Source organism: Equus przewalskii, chromosome 30 (assembly GCF_037783145.1).
Source record: "Equus przewalskii isolate Varuska chromosome 30, EquPr2, whole genome shotgun sequence".
Classification (NCBI taxonomy): domain Eukaryota; kingdom Metazoa; phylum Chordata; class Mammalia; order Perissodactyla; family Equidae; genus Equus; species Equus przewalskii.
The window spans coordinates 3,916,552-3,933,641 of NC_091860.1; the positions used below are offsets into that span (position 1 = coordinate 3,916,552).

The 17,090-nt window shown below is 42.1% G+C and overlaps 1 protein-coding gene across 3 annotated transcripts in view; it reads left to right on the forward strand.

Annotated features, from left to right (window-relative positions):
- The first annotated feature begins 4,983 nt into the window (after positions 1-4,983).
- The window catches only part of ITGB1 (integrin subunit beta 1), a 46,077-nt gene continuing 33,970 nt past the window's right edge, over positions 4,984-17,090 (forward strand). Inside the window, exon 1 of one of the 3 annotated variants that reach the window (XM_070601724.1) lies at positions 4,984-5,226. The gene's annotated coding sequence lies outside the window, so the exon portion shown is untranslated. The remainder of the gene's footprint in view (positions 5,227-17,090) is intronic. The other 2 variants (XM_070601725.1, XM_070601723.1) reach the window with 2 other exon arrangements.

Sequence of the window (17,090 nt, forward strand, 5' to 3'; positions counted from 1 at the left end):
GATCCGAACCGGCGAAACCCTGGGCCACTGAAGTGGAGCGTGAGAACTTAACCACTTGGCCACGGCGCCGGCCCCAGGAGTGATTTTTAGATATAATTTGAAGGCATTGAAACCCTAATATGTAAGTTGGAAATTTGAAAGAAGAAGTTCTATTTCCCTTTGAAATTTATTTTACCTTGCAAAGCAAACACAAACAGCACACTCTTTAGTTATGAAGTTTGATCACAAATGATTGTACTTTTTCTATTCTACCTCCTACAGGTTAAACAACACTGCAGTGAAAATCTTCCTATAACAAAATATTTACATGTTTATCTGATGTTTAAAAAATTGTTTTAGATAAGATTAATTAATGTATAACTCAAAATTCCAGGACAAGAACAAAAATTTGTTTAGGCTCTTGGTCTATAAAAGGGACTGATCATATCTGGGCTTCAAATAGTGATTCTTAATGTTTTGGGGTTAATATACCATTGAAATCAGAAATATCTGCAGAAATGCAGATCTATATATACAAATTAAATTTTGTCTACAATTACAGGGGGTTCATGGACTCATGATTTCTGATACATTGGTACACAGCAAGAACTCTATTAATCCCCAAATTAATATTATGGGGATTAATTTGGGGAAAGATGGTGCTTTTACTTACCAAACAAATATATATTTTAACTAACTTAGCCTTCAGACTCCCTAATGAATCTGGCCTAAAATCAAGCTGCTCCTAATTCACATTGCGAAATTTTCTCAAGATACTCAAAAGTAGTTAAAAGAGGAAAGAGATTAATGTTGTTTTATAGTCACTAGCCATAACTTGTTAGTAGCACCATCATTTCCTGTTCTGAGTGACCCTGGTTCCTAAAAATAACTCCAGTGCTATTCAACTGCTTATATTTGGCATATTCTTCATTCTTATTTGGGAAGGCACATTCCCTTCCCCAGCTGAAGAAACCCAGTGTTTGAAAAGAGCTGCCTAAAAACACTGTTCCCCTCTGGGCTCTTAAAAATGTTCAGCATCTAAACGCTGGCAGGGAATGCTCACACCCAGTGGAGGCAATACTCTATGGACTGAGCAAGAGAAAAAACGAGGATGCTATATATGGAAAACAGGAAGCAGAACCAGTTGAGGCAGCCTTATTCATCCGTGACCCATATCCAGCAACTGTTAACTATTTAGAAAAGGAAAAGACTTCATGGCTAGCCTAAGCTATAAGGGACACATTGCAATTCAGGCCAGACTGTTCTGACATTTTCTACCTTCTTTTTAAATAAGCAAAGGAATAAAGCACTAACTAAGGCCTCAGGACAGGCTAGTCAAACACACTGACACATACCATACATACATGGTTGGTGGCTGCCTTGCAGCAAACTGAATTTTTCATGCTTCCTCCAGCAATTACAGCAGGGTATTGAGGAATGTTCTCTAAATCAAAACCTTCAAGCCAAAACCAAAAAGTTGCAAAATAAATAAACTTTCAGTTTTTCTATACTATGTGATTATTTGCATATTATTTATATATTTGGAGACAGAAAAAGGAGCACTAGAAGGACTGTCTCGCCTTTTCTTGTTTTTCAAGATGCCAGTAATTCCCAGGGCTGCTTTATTTTTAACCAATGCACACAGATTCACTTGTTAATAGAGGGAGTTTAGTTTCTTAGAAAAAGGAATGAGGTTATTTATGATTCAGAAGCACTTCCACATTGGTATTATAGGGCATTATCAGACTTCTATTCCTTCTATCCCCATTCACTCATCTTTTTCTTTTTCTAATGTTTTAAAGGAGTTACACTCTAAGTAGCTGGAGGTGGCAGATGAGAAAAAAATATCTTGGTCACTCTGCAGAAACAGTTCTTAGCCAAGTAGCTGAAGTCTCACCTAGCTACTGTCAACCAATTTGCTCTGGAAGCCACTACACACATTTACAATGGTACTTAAAACCTAAGTCTAATTGATCAGCCAGGCTACTTCCAAGGATTTTCCTTAATTAAATGTCCTAGTAGGGCATTTTCATCACATAGGAACTGTGTAATTCAGCACACTTCTCCCCACACAACTTTTTTCCTTATCATCGACGTTAGCATTAGTCTTCACCTATCAACCTGGAATCTGATTTGCAGTGTGTCCTGTGCACCCCCTTTGAATTTCGAAAACTACTCTTCTCACTCCTCATTGTCTGGACAGTCTAATTTATAGGGTGACCGACCACACAATCTATCACCCATATCAGGATGTACGTACTTTTGAGAATGAAGAGGGGTGCTATTAATAATTATGCTTGGACAACAGACAAACTGGGGCTATCTTGGGCTTACTGGGACACAAAGTGACCTTGCTTATTTAAAAATGATCTGGTATGGATTATGCCAGAATGTTTCAGTCAATGCCCAACACGAAAAAAAAATTTGGCCTTGGGTGTACTTCTATTCTCACAATGCAGGTATTCATCCTTTGTTCAAACCCCATGGGATCTTACCCTCTGATGATTATTGCACTTGGTAAATGATTTATAAATCAATGCATACTGAACTATTTGTCCATAAAAGTTTATACCGTTTAGGGTTGTTTCCACTCTCAAAGATTGAAGAGTTAGCACGGGATGGTTTGTGACTTACTGGATGGAGTAATATTTGAAAGGCTAAGTAATATTCCCGAGAGTGCTCAACTACAAGAAAAAGACAGCTCTCCACTCCTGAAGCCAACATTGACTCATTCGTATTCCCAATCCTGTATTCCATAATCACGTGATTAAATACAACCTACTAGGTCTAAAGGGCAATAATCAAACTGATCCCACTGTCCGGAAAAAATAATCAGGTTTCTCAAGAACCCTTTAGGCTCTTTTGTACCTGACTTAATATTAATGGCTCCTTTCATTTATGTAAGCCTAGCCTTTAATTATAAATAGAAATAAAGATTAAACACTGATTGAAATGAACTTGGGCATCCAATCAAGTCTTTGTTGGTGAGCAACTCTGAAACTACTTTAGAAAACAGTAGGTGAATAGACCCATTTTGAAGAGCACATAGTACTACGGTGCCAAAACTAAAGGAAAGGCCCACTTTTAATTATTTGACATAAGGACTTATGATGAGATGTCAGAAGACAATTTATAATAATCGGGAGACAGTGTAGGTAAAGTATGATTTGTCTTAAATTCGAAATATTAATAGCTGTTCTATCATGATATGATTTAGCGATGTGATTTGCACTATTCCCACTTACTAGGATTTCCTGTTTCGCATGGTAAGACTGACCAACCCTTGTTTGGAGAGTTCATAAATTTCATAATTAGCGAACTGTCCATCGATTAATATGTAATATGAAATTGCAAGTAGAGTCATACTGCTGACCAATCACTGCTTATCTTAAAGAACATATTTCTTTAATTTCTCTTTTCCTCAGAGCTCATGACTTCCACACGTAAACTCTTACACTTCAGTTTAGCCAAATGCTCTGGCCTGCCCGAGGTGGAGCAAAACGACCTCTTTATTCATTTATCAAATATTAGCTGAGCCCCAATTATGTGTCCTGGAACAGTGTTTGACACTGGGATTAAAAAGATGATTAAAACGCCATTGACCTAATTTAGTTTACGTCTGTGCAAATGTAAACTTCCTAACATTCTTGTGGCAAAGATTGCCTCCTCAAATCTTATACACGGAAGAAAATTCTGGGAAATGTGGCGCAAATCAAGCCTGGATCAATTCTGCTTTCCCTTTAGAACTATAATCTCCTAGGTGACACCAGGCCAATTCTGATTAATTTTGAATAGTAGTATGACCAGTATCTTTAAATTCAAGAATGTTAAGGGCTAATGGCAGCTTTACAATCGGGTTACTAATACAGAAACATCATTTAGCCTGTTAACCATTAAGAAGGAAAAACCATGCTCATTTCTTTACAGGTTTTCAGATTACCTAATCAACAGATTTGCTTTTGCTGGTGAGCAATGTGCAAATTTTCCATAGATTGGATTATTTTATTTTCTCTTATTTAAGACTGGCACTCAATAGGCATCCCAGCTTCTAATCTCCAAGTGAAACACTTCTCAGTTTCACAAATCTTATAATTTGAGCTCTATTCCCCACAGAGTTGCAGCTCGCCAGGTGGCAATGCAGAACTTTTTCTGCTAACAGAATGGCAGCTTGTCAGCAGCATATTCTGAATCACTGGGTTTCAGTATGATGTTGGTTGGCACAGGTTTCGATTCTCTTATCAAAATGTGGCTAGCCATTCTCATAATGAATGTTTCTCTTCTTTTTTAAATGTTCCTTTTCCAGCCCCCATCTCCACCTACTAAAAAAAGTGAGGACCAACAGAAGTTGTATTCTTAAGCATGAAACTTTTCCTTCTCATCCCTGTTCCCATAAATTGACCTCCAGATTAATCTAACAAAAGCAGTTCCCCATCTCATCAGTTTTTCTCTCCAATTTTCCTCGTCCCCATCTTTGTTGGCATCCACCTTCTTCCTAAGTCTTCACCTTCGTCCTAGATACAAGCCAAGCAAACTATCACTACCGAAAAGCAGTATTGGCTTTAGCCAGCTCCCTTCCAAAAGGAAAACGTTTTTGGCCGCCATGAAGCCCTGCGGGTGGGTGACTGTCTCGATGTGCCTGGGACTGCAGGGGCTCCGGGACAGTCTCGGACACACGGGGCGGTTGGTCAGGCAAACAGACGTACGGCTTTGGGGGAGCAGAAGCTCAGACAGGCGGACAAGGAGAGTCCACCCCAGGTTCCCTATGGCCCGTCCGGTCCTCTCTTACGGGAGGATACTATGACAGCTCGCCAGGGCCTTACACCTCTCTCCCTTAGCAGAAAAGGAAACTGAGGCACCGCGAAGGCCCCGGCCGAGTCGCGCGCCCCGCCCTCCGCGCCCCGCGGGCCCGCTCCTTTGTCCGGGCCTGGGCCTTCCCTCCGCCGCCGCCGCCTCCTCGCCCGGGGCGCGGCTGACGCGGCGGGCCAGGAATGCGTTTCCGGGGGGAGAGGGCGGCGGCGGCCGGAGGAGCGGGCTGGGCAGCGCCGAGGAGGCGGTGCCGGGGGTCGTTTCCTGCGGGGAGGTGGCCCCGGCCGCCGAGTCTCCTCCCCCGCCCCCAGGAGGAGGAGCCGCCACCGCCCGCCGCGCCCGAGAGCCGGGACGCCGCGCCAGCCCCCGGGAGAGGCCGAGCGGGAGCCGCGGAGCAGCAGGCCCGAGCGACCGGCGGGGCCCGGACGCCGCCTGGAGAAGGTCGGGGCTCAGGGCTTAGGGCTCGGGGCTCGGGCGGGGCGGGCGGCGGCCTCCGGGCTCCGGGGCGCGGCTGGACCTCGGGCCGCCCGGCGCGGCCAGGCCGGGACCTCGGCGGGCGTTGGGGCGGGTGGGGGAGGCGGCCTCCAGCCTTCGGGCAGGAGAGGAAGTCCGGGCCCGCGCCCGCGGCCAGGCCTCTCTGCCGGACCTCGTCCCCCTGCCGCCGCCCTCTCCCTCGCCGCACGCGCGGCCGCAGCGCCCAGAGCCCGCCCCGCGCGCCGAGCGGAGGCTCGCCGGCCTGGGCGCTGTCACGTTGGGGGCGGGGGCGTGCGGAGGACCCGCCGCGACCGGCCGCTCAGACACCTGCCATTCGGAGCGCCCTGGCCGGCTGTGGGGCCGGGGACGGGGACGGAGACGGGACAGGCGCTCGGCCCGCGCCGCGCCCGGGGTGCCCCCCGCCGGCGAGCGGGGAGGGAGCGGACGCAGGCCTCCCAGGACGCGCCGTCTCGGCCCTGGGGACCGGCCTGGACGGTGCTCTTTGTCTCCGTCTCGAGCGCGGGCTGCCTTTGCCCTGAGCAGCGCTGAGCTTAGTCATTAGCTTCCACATAAGGAAAACTGTTCATGCTTCCAACTTGCAGAAGGCAGGGGCTGGCTCTCGGCGCCGGGGCCGCGGGGTGGGCCCGAACGAGAGGGGGCGTCGGAGAGCCGCTTCGAGAAGAAGGCGCAGGGTTGGCATCCCGTGTTTTATTTGTTTCACTTAATATTTCTAAGAGCCGCACTGGCGCGCCGGCGCCCTGGGCACGCAGGCCCGGCTCCCGGCGTCCCCGCAGCTAGTGCCCGACCTGTTCCTGACGCGGCTTCACCGCGGGCCATTTCTTCACGCTTCATAACAAGTTTTTTTAAGAATACCAGTATGTAATGCCTAAGCAATTTTTATTTTGTTAATTTTGTGCTTTTGAGTCAAAACCTAGTACTGGCTCTTCCGATCCCTAGTACAGTACACTCTTTAACCTCCCATTTCCTCATCCTGTAAAATGGGAACAAGAATACCTACACTAATAGTAAAAGTAATAATTATTATAGGAGTGACAATGAGGGCTCTGCGTAGCTCTAGGCACTTTACATGTATTGTTTTGTCATTTAATCCTGGAACCGATCCATGAGGTAGGTGCTGTTTGTGAAGAAACTGGGGCAAAGGGAGCATAAGTAATCTGCCTGTGGCCATCCAGCTGGTAAGTGGAGAGCTAGGGTCGAGCCTGTGTTTGAACACAGGTAACCCTCCTTTGCTACAGTATACTTGTGAAAAGCAAATGCAAAATATCAAACAGTTTAGAGTAGATGCTCAATAAATACTGACTCCTTTTCATTCCTTCTTGGTATATTAAAATGGTTTAGAAAAATTTGGGACCCGCCCCGTGCGTGAACGGTTAACTTCTCCCGCTCTGCATTGGCCACCTGGGTTTGCCAGTTTGCATCCTTGGGGCCCACCTAGCACCGCTCATCAAGCCGTGCTATGTCCCACATAGAAGAACTAGAATGATTTACAAGTAGGATATACAACTATGTGCTGGGACTTTGGGGAGAAAAAAAAAAGAGAGAAAGATTGGCAACAGATGTTAGTTCAGGGCCAATCTTCCTCACCAAAAAGCGAAAAAAAATAAAAAAAGTCGCATGTAATTGATAACATCATTAGTAAAGTTTCTTTGGGTTGCATCCACATAGCTACTTAGGTGGGTGGAATTACTGGGTTGTTATTTTTTCTTGTTTTGATGGTACAAAAATAGCAAATGCAAAATGAACTTTGATTAGATATCTTTCTTAAACTAAATAAGCTTTTGCAAGAGGTTGTGTAATAGACTGCTTTTAGAAATGATTAAGGAATTTTAGTTGGAAGTTATTCATTCTACATTTGTGGACATCAAGGCCCGGGGGATAGGACTGACTTAAGAGTCCCACTATAATGTTCATATTTTTAAGTAATTTTGGTTCCACGATCAATATTAAGTGAGGGACTGAAGATGATGAAGTGATAAATAGAAAAAAGTTGAAACAAATCGATATTTTGGTTACAGGCATTTGAGGAAAACCCATTTTACTTCTCCTAAAATTCAGTATAAAATGGAAGATGTTATTAGAATGCTAGTTAAAAAGATGGGATGCTTGAGGATGAAGTCCAAAGCTTTTGTCTGCGATGGTGAGCTCGACTTGAGTTAGAGGACACCACATTTCAAGAAAGGGCTTTTTAAAAAGAAGCCCGACTCCATTGCTCCCACTTTTCTGCTGTGTAAAAGTAAGGGGAGTGCACTATGCTGAGTGAGAGGAGCTGGGCCCAGGAGGTGAGTACTGTACCCCTCCACTCATGTGAGGCTCCTGAGCAGCCAGAGTCAGAAAGACAAAGGGCAAGGGTGGTTGCCAGGGGCTGGAGGAAAGGGGTATGGAAGTTGCTGTTGGTGAGTACAGACTCAGCTTTGCAAGATGGAGAGTCTGGAGATGGATGCTGGTGATGGTTGCACAGCAGTGTGAATGTACTTCATGTCGATGAATTGTACACTTAGAAACAGTTAAGATGGTGAATTTTACGTTATGTGTATTTTGCTACAATTAAAAATAAATTATTAAAAAAAAAGACAGGGGAGGGGCTGGCCCCGCGGCCGAGTGGTTAAGTTCGCGCGCTCCGCTGCAGGCGGCCCAGTGTTTCGTTGGTTCGAATCCTGGGCGCAGACATGGCACTGCTCATCAAACCACGCTGAGGCAGCGTCCCACATGCCACAACTAGAAGGACCCACAACGAAGAACATACAACTATGTACCGGGGGGCTTTGGGGAGAAAAAGGAAAAAATAAAATCTTTAAAAAAAAAAAAAAAAGACAGGGGATATGGTTAATACTTTACTTCTGTAAATAGAAAGCGAATAAACTCCAACTTAAGTCATCTCTCTTGACTTCACGGACCTAAACTTTTGTTTTTGTAATGTTGATTCTTTTAAAAAGAATGTTAAGTTATATATTGATTATTTTCTAATGCCCTCACCATGGTGCACATGAAAAGTATAGCAGCAACGATATTGAAAATCACTGGATTTAGTAATTTTAACATTCAGGTGGCTTTCTTAGCTTTCTGATCAGTATAATTAAAATCTGCCCCAAATTACCATCACTGAGTGAAAATGCAATTCTATATTGGTGTTGATAAATTCTTCACCCCAGGAGGAACTCTGGGGACATCTGGTCACTTTATAAAATAGTGGAAATTAATCCAACAGTTGAATGTGGTGCTAGTTTTTGTGAAATGCTTGCCACTCAATAGCTTTATTGTTTGGCTTCTTGCCAGATAAACTGACTCTCAGCACAGGGGGAGTATAGCATAATATTCTATCTGAAGAAAATATTTTTCTTTAATATCCTGTAAGTGCACTGTTTTGCTCTTACCTACCCTCTAGAGTGATGAGATGAAACATCTTGTAACTGGTAAAAATTTCAGAACTTTTGAGTTCTGAGAATTTAAATTTCTAAACGTATGACAAGCTAAATTTTCTGAGAGGCTTCCTATGGCCTGTTAAATTTTAGATTTCTGCAGTCTGCATGGAGAGTTAGGATCTGTCAGGTTTTGGGTAGAATCCTAGAGGATTATCCTGTGCCAATATGTCAGTCTCTCTTGTCGTGTTAGCAGGTCTGTTCTGACTTTGATTATATGTTATAGGCTTGCTGTCCTTTTATGTTGCGGAAGTGGGAGTGTTGGAGTAGGGAGGATGGGTTGACAGGAATAAGGGTAGGGAAGAGCACATTAGTCTTCAGGGTCCTGAAATGGTGGCAGTGTCTATAGCTGTAGAAAACTGAAAAAAGTTACAGTATGTACCTAGGTGAAAGGAGCTGCGTCTGTGGAACTGACATTAGCAGCCTTGGAATAGTTCAGTCTTAGTTGAAAAGAAGTCTCTCTTTTTTAGGAGCTGTGTGCAAAAGGAGCCAAACTATACTTGTAAATTTCTCTTCTTTTTTAAAAGATGACTAGTTATAAGACTCACAGAGTTAAGTTTTATTTATAAGATAATATAATGTGGATTTTTAGAAGTCAGGTACCTTAAAACTGTATTTTCGGTTTGTGGCTTTAGATGAGAAGGTTAACTATTTAGTAATATGCTAAAACATGTATATATTATCTCATCATGAGCTGTGTGTGTGAGTAAAAAGAAACTGCTTCAAATATCCGTAGGACGTGTGTAGACACACACAAGCACTTGCGTGTACATCTGTTTCTTACTTACAGGACCAGCCTCATTACACAGTCTCCAAAGTGCAAGTTCCTGGCCCCCAGGGTTGTATAAAATGACTCACTGGAGTGTAGAAAGAAAGTATGACTTAATATGATACATATTTTTTAATCTCATTGTTTTAAAGTTTAAATTTTTTTTTTTTTTGGCTGAGGAAGATTCACCCTGAGCTAACATCTTTTGCCAGTCTTCCTCTTTTTGTGTGTGAGCTGCCACCATAGCATGACCACTGACAGACTAGTGGTGTAGGTCTGCACGCAGGAACTGAACCCGGGCCACCAAAGCAGACCACTCCAAACTTAACCACTAGGCCACCAGGGCTGGCTCTAAAGTTTAAAATTTTTATTATGATTTATTATGTCTTACTATATTGCTGTAGAAGTACATATATTTTAATTTATAAATAAATATGCATATATTTTGGGTCCATGTATGCCCCCAATTTTTTTTAGTAATAAAGGTGAGTGATCAAAAATATTTGATGATCAGTGGTTTCAGGGATGATTTGGGTTGGTGGTAAAAGAACTGCTGTATATTTAGGAGGGAGAGGTTGCTAAAACTTGGTGTCTGAGGTAAGAGAGATGAAAGAAACTCAAAGTGACCAGGATTCTGGTTAGGTGGTGCCATTTGCCCGGGTGGGTAATATGACCGGAAGGGGTGGTGCTGGTTGACTGGAGGGAGAGGAGAGGATGCATTTATAATGCTGAGTTTTTAAGGTGACCATGGACACAGGTGGAGATGTCTACGAGTGCAGTTGGATACGATTGGGAGCTCAAAACAAGAAGGTTGGTTGGGAGATTTAGATTTGGGAATCCTTCGTCTCTAAGTGCTAGTTGAAGCTATAGGCTGCAGACGGAAATCCCAAAGGAGAGTGTGTGGAGTGAAAAGGGGCCAGAGAGAGAATCTGGGAACACTTAACAGTCAGGGGCTGGGTGGACGAAAAAGAATCTAGAAAAGCATTTCCCTTCCCCAATTTCTGCTCTGAATTTCTGATTCCTTTTGTGACAGTTTAGTGAGTGACTTGGATATTTGCGGGTTCTTCCTGTGATTGGCATGTTTGAGGTAAAGACAAAAACACTTCAGTCTTTTTAAATGCATTATTAGAGAAGCGGTTTGATGTAGTTACGGCTTCTGGATTTGGAGGTGGGAAACCTGGGTTTCAGTGTGAGCTCTGCCCCTGAATCTCTCTGTGGTCCCTGTTGGAATATTTCACCTTCCAGGGCTTTGGTTTCTGCATCTGCACCATCAAGAAGCGTCCCTCATGCTCTCAGTCTGAGCTGAAGGATAGCCGCTGCTTGACCCAAACTGTCGAGTGCAGCTCTTCTCTTTCTCTCATGAGCAACCGTTTTCTTATATCATTGCCAAAGAGGATCAGTGCTGTGTGAAATTATTGCTTTACGAAAACCTGCCAGTGCTAACCAGACACAACTATTACTGTTATCTCCTTGTCAGGAAGTAGTTCTGTTGTAGTGACGTTTAATCCTTCAGTGTGTTGAGTGCCCGTGACCTGAGAAGTGCTGTGCTGAGTGGGTGTAGATCAAGAGGTTGATGTGGACCTTGCTGTTGAGTGTATTGCCTGGTTGGGACGAGTTGCCTTCAATCTAGGGAAACAACAAATACCAGAGACTATTTTTACAGAATGTACCATTCCAGATAATATTCTCTGATGGGTTTTTAGGAAAAGATCAGCATTGGCTTAAGTGGTTTTGGAAGGCCTTGTAGAGGAGCTTGGAATGGTATGAGCAAAGATGTGGATGAGAGATGGGCACCATATTTTGACCATAACTGAGGTTGTCATTTACTTTGCTGGACACTATCAAGAATATGTTATGGGACCACAATGAAAGGAGTAGTTAATTCTTTATTATGGTTGGCGAAGAGATGAAGAGCCAATGAAGGCCCAAAAAAAAGTCAGAAAACTAAAAGATAAATTAGTATTTTATTTTGTCGTAATGAATGTAGTTTCAGTGGAGTGATGAAGAAAGTATTTACATGAAAAATTTATGGGGAAAGTACCATTTGAATTATGGTTGTCACATTTCAGTGTATAAATGTTTATTGAATGAATATGTAAATAACTTTCATACTCTTTATGAAATTAGGAATAGTAATTTATTAGTTCCCCAATATCTTATATGTTATGATTTATTTCATATTGTGATTTCAGTCCTTCTCTAAAGGGGTGATGGTAGCTTATATTTGATTATTGGAGGAGGAGGTTATAGGTTGAAAAAGCACATTTAGTATTATGTTATGTTAGGAAAACACAACAAAAAACACAATAGGGAATGGATTTGTGCTTATTAAAGAAACATGGATGTAAAAGGATGGAGACCCATTTATTAAGTAGTCACTCAGGTTCTTATGTTTAGAAGCCTACGACCAGTGAATGTGTTGGAAAGGGAGAAGAGAATGCCATGATCAAGTGAACTGATCTGTGGATTACTATAAGGATATTTGTTGCTAAGAGCATTCATATTCATGGTCATATTTTATCCTTGCAACAATTCTGAGGTAGATGTTATTCCCAGCTTACTGCTAGTGAAATGAGAAATTAATTGATTTCTCCCCGTGTTTAGTTAGGTTTTAAAACATTTATTTTATATTTAAAATATACCCAGCACTGTGTTTGTTTGACTGCACTACAGGGCCGAGAGGAGATGAGACAAAAGATATGGTTGAAATTTGTTAAAGTTTTGATCAAGTAAGAATTTTGGAGTGATTCACCTAAAAAGTAGATAAACTTGCACAGTTTAGGAACATAGCTTACAGTTCTCCTTAATTGGAATTACATGGAACAAATCTTGCTTTCAAGAGCTTATCGATACCATTAAACAAGATAGTTACTTTTCTTTGCCAGCTCCATTCACAGTTATCTTTGTAAACTTGCCCCAAAGTAAAATTTCTCAACCAAAACAGTTGCTAATTTCTTCTTTTCCCCTCGCAGGGAAAGGCAAAATCTGTGACACAGCTCACTAGGCTGGTTTGAAAACTATTAATTGTTAGGTAACGTCTTATGTTTTGAGTGGCAGGAGGAGCTGGGAAGGATCAAGTCCAGGCAACGTTTCGTGCTCATCGTGGATCAGCCCTTAATATTATCGCTTAATAGCTTCCTTTAAAGTGTTTATTCTTCTGCTTGTATTTTAAGTCCGTTCTTCTGCAGTCTTTGAGTTTATTTTGTGCTCCCTCCCCAATTTTTTGAATTTAATGCATTATTCATTTTTTTCTTAATTCTCACATAAGGCCAACCTTTTTTGGGGGATGGGGGTGATACACCAGTTATCTACTTAATGGATCACTGTTGGCTGTGTCATCATGTTTCTGATTGGCTTGACTTATTATTTTGAATCCTATGTGGTTTTTCTTAAGCCTGCTCTTCCTGTCCTGTTGATTCTGTTCCTTGTGTTTGTGAGTTCTGCAGAGGATTTCGACTTAAATTTCCTTCCTTTGTTCTGCACACTTTTCCTGTAGTTTTGTGGTCTTGCTGTTTGTGATTGCTCTAAGATAAGCTCTATTTGATATTTTTCTAAATTCCTTGAAGAGCATAATGACTTTTTCTAGATTTTCTGCTATTTCCAGAGAAGATTCTTCCCCTCCTTTCACTTTTTGTCCTGTAGAGGTTTTCCTAGTTGTTCAGTTCCACACCCTTGCCTCCTCCCACTTCCGGCTTGTTTATCTTCAAGGCTTTCTGGTGACAGCATGCGGTGCATCCATTCTTTATCTTTCCCTCGCATTTGTGGACTGGGTGGTGGGTCATCACGATTGATCGTCCGTACTCTCATTTTCCTGGAGAAGGAGGATGGAGTAGTCACTAATGATGAAGTTTGTCTTCGGTCTGTTGTTCTGTCATTTTCTTAAAGTACCTAGCCCTGTTGTGAGCTGTTCTCAGGTTTCAGATTGGTGAGCCTATAGCTTTGGAGCATCCAGACCTTTGTTGTTGGAGCCTGTTAGCCCCAGGCTGATATGCAACTGGGCAAGAAGAGGCGGTGCTCGTGAAAAGCCTTTTTTTCTCCTGGGTGGGAGTAGTGAATTTTAGGAGGTTTTCCAGTGGAGACCACTGTTCTGTGTGCGTGCGCAGTGGGTGGAAAGGACTTCAAAGGAGGCGTTAGCTGTGTCTCTGCCTTGGAGTTTTTAGCCTCTTCTTTTTCCCGTTACCTCCATTTTTCTTTTTCCCTTCATCTTTTCTTATCTTCATCTTTCCATATCTGTGTTCCAAGTTTTTGTTAATCATTCATTCTAGCTTATTATTTGGGCCATTAAACACCTCCGTGATCACCACCACACACCTCTTCCTGCCAGACAGAGAAAAAAATGTTGAGTGTTACTTGTTGTTCTTGTGAGGGGGAAGGTGCTGTTGTCCTGGCTGAACCATGCCTAACTCACCCTCAGACTTGATGGAGTAGAGGGGAGGAGCGCTTCTCCGAGCTCCTTCCATTTATGCGCTCCCTTCTGGTTGCTCTCAGCTGGGGTGAACTGCGTGTTCATCACTGAGGCTTTCCGTCTGGCTCTGGTTCTTTTTCTGGACTACATTAATTTTATTTTATTTTATTATTTTTTAAGATTTTATTTTTCCTTTTTCTCCCCAAAGCCCCCCAGTACATAGTTGTATATTTTTAGCTGTGGCTCCTTCTAGTTGTGGCATGTGGGATGCCACCTCAGCGTGGCCTGATGAGCGGTGCCACGTCCGCGCTGAGGATCCGAACCGGTGAAACCCTGGGCCACCGAAGCAGAGCGCGCGAACTCAAGCACTCGACCGCGGGGCCGGCCGCTACATTAATTTTAAAATACTGATTTGTTAATGGCCTGTTTATTTTTACCCTTTCAAAAGCAGGTACAGAAAATAATGATGGTGGGACAGACTTGGGGTGAATCCAACTTTACTATATTTTTAGGGGAGTATTATGTTATTCCTCAGTTGTGGGTATCCAAATCTTTTTCACCATTAGGCTGAAAAGATTTTAAAAGGTTAGGACATAGAAAGGGAAGGAATCAGATTCTCTTCTCCTGAAGAGAGTATCTGAAGGTGAGAACCCTTAGCCTTTCTTATTAGAAACCTACTTCTATTGAAAGCTTGGGCTTTTGAATTGGGCTGTGGGTTCACATCCCAGCTTTGTCACTCGTTGGCTGGCACATGATAGATATGCAATAAATATCTGCTGACTTTAATTGAATTAGTTGTCTTGAATAAAAATATGCCCTTCTGCAAAGATTTTATAGGAAGAAATCTCTTGTGGATGACTTCTTTTTGTACTACTTAGCTTTTGGGCAGCTTATTTTAAAACTTGAAGTAAATGTAACTCACCTCTTTTTTTTCAAGTAATTTTTCTCTAAAGTGTAATTGTTTAATTTCTATAAATATAGTACATATAAAGTTTTTAAAGATTTTTGTCTATAAATGTCAAAGGAAATGCCAAATGAGTTGTGACATTGTTAAAAACATTAATAAATGGGAGCCGGCCTGGTGGCATAGTGGTTAAGTTTGTGTGTTCTGCTTCTGTGGGCCGAGGTTTACTGGTTCAGATCCCAGATGCGGACCTACGCACTGCTTATCAAGCCATGCTGTAGCAGGCATCCCGCATATAAAGTAGAGGAAGATGGGCACAGATGTTAGCTCAGGACCAATCTTCCTCAGCAAAAAGAGGAGTGTTGGTGGCAGATGTTAGCTCAGGGCTAGTCTTCCTCCAAAAAAAAAAAAAAAATAATGAGTGTATGTTTAAGTTTGAACAGAACATAAAACCACACTTAGCCTTGATGAATAAAGATGAGATTACAGTGGAGATTAAAACAATTATGTACACTTTTTGTCAGTGGGAACAATTGCACATATTGGGATTTTAATCACTAAAATGAGATTGTTTGCGGGGGGGCGGTGTTTAAGGTTATTTGTTGTTCAAGGAATGAATTATGACCTCTTAGATAAAATTGAACATGGTAAAAAATGGTATTAGGGTGAAATGCTTTTGTGGGAATGACACACAAAACCTGTAGGTATGCTCATGAAATCTGACAATTGACATAACTTTTCTTGGCCTCCATTCGCTTTGAAGGCCTAAGAAATAAACTCACAGAACATTCTAGGTCCTTTCCATATCTATGCTCTGAGTCATTTCTAACACTGGAAGATGTTCTTTCTTTCAAAATAGTGACTAAGTACGCTTCCAAAGGTTACAGTTTAAAGAAGGACAGAATCAGATCACAGCTTCTGGATCAGATGGCCTGGTTTCATTTTCCATCTGTGAGTTATTTAACCTCTCTGTGGTTTGGTTTCCTCATCTGTAAAGCAAAGATAGTATTCCCAACCTCTTAGAGTTGCTTGGAGGAGATAGCTAGCTGTTATCAGTATTATAGTCATTTGAAGGTATTGAGATAAAAGCAAGATAACTTTGTTACAAGTTATCTTAAATCATCAAAATGCAGTGTATTGTATTATTCTTGTCTGTGCCTCGTGTGTGCCTAGTCTGGCCCTGTAATTGAAGAAGTGGGTCCGCCTCTTTTTGGTGGTCCTCATTGGGCAGCAGTCCCTGGATGAACTTAGACTGTACGCGGCATTTTGATTCAAGTTTCCACTAGTAAGATGTCTTTTCAGGGCAGTTTCTTTTAGCCTTTCCTAGGTTTGCTTCCCCCTGAGAGAAGCCTCAAGTCATTCTTCCTTATTTCTGTTTGTATTAGATATGCTGTCCACACCCTGATCTTTTTTTGAGGTGCTCTGTGGTATTAGCCTTCAGAAATATCTGTATTTTGTCTAATGTGGTAATACAAAACACTGAGGTTTTGCTGCTTTTATTATTTTACATACAAATTACTAGGAATCTCATTGATAGAAAGCACATTAAATAGAATAATCCTACCCAGTTGCGGAACCTAAAATAAGTACCTAATTATACTTATGTTATTAATATGATAGTATCTGATTAAACCTTACTATACAGTAAAATAGGGTTTTGCTGTATCTGAATGGCTGTCATAATCTGCATTAACCTAGTGTTTGTAGGCATGTTATTTCTAACCCTTACACCTTATCCTTTCTTCCATATCTTGTGTCTCCCTCAGGCAGATCAGTCCAAAATTTTCTTATGGAAAATGAAACTTTCAAATATAGTTACCTCTTTATTCAGTCAAGTCGTTATTGAGCTCCAGCTATAATGTGTCTTAATAATGGTAACAAGCAGCACTTAGGGAGTGCCGTCAATGTGCCAGATGTCCTTTTAAGTGTTCTATATTTACCAGTTTGTTTAATCTTCACATAACCCCTATAGGGTAAGTACTACTGTCTCCATTTTAAAGATAAGGAAATTGAGGCACAGATTACATAACTTGCCAGGGTCACCTGCCTGGTTAGTGGTTGATCAGAGGGTGGAATGCAGGACTCCAACTCCATGGTCCAGGCTCTACCTCTGTGGTCCGTGTTATGGTACAGTGGTGGGACGACCCATTGTTAGGCTTACTGTTTTTTTGGATACCTCAGAATATCTCCAGTTATCTTTATCTTTAGTTTCTTTATTTTGTATTAAATATTGAGATACTGTGACTGTGCTAGATACAGAGGACGTGAAGAAATGACTTCTAGAAGATGACCATATGGCAAGTCAACTGTACACAT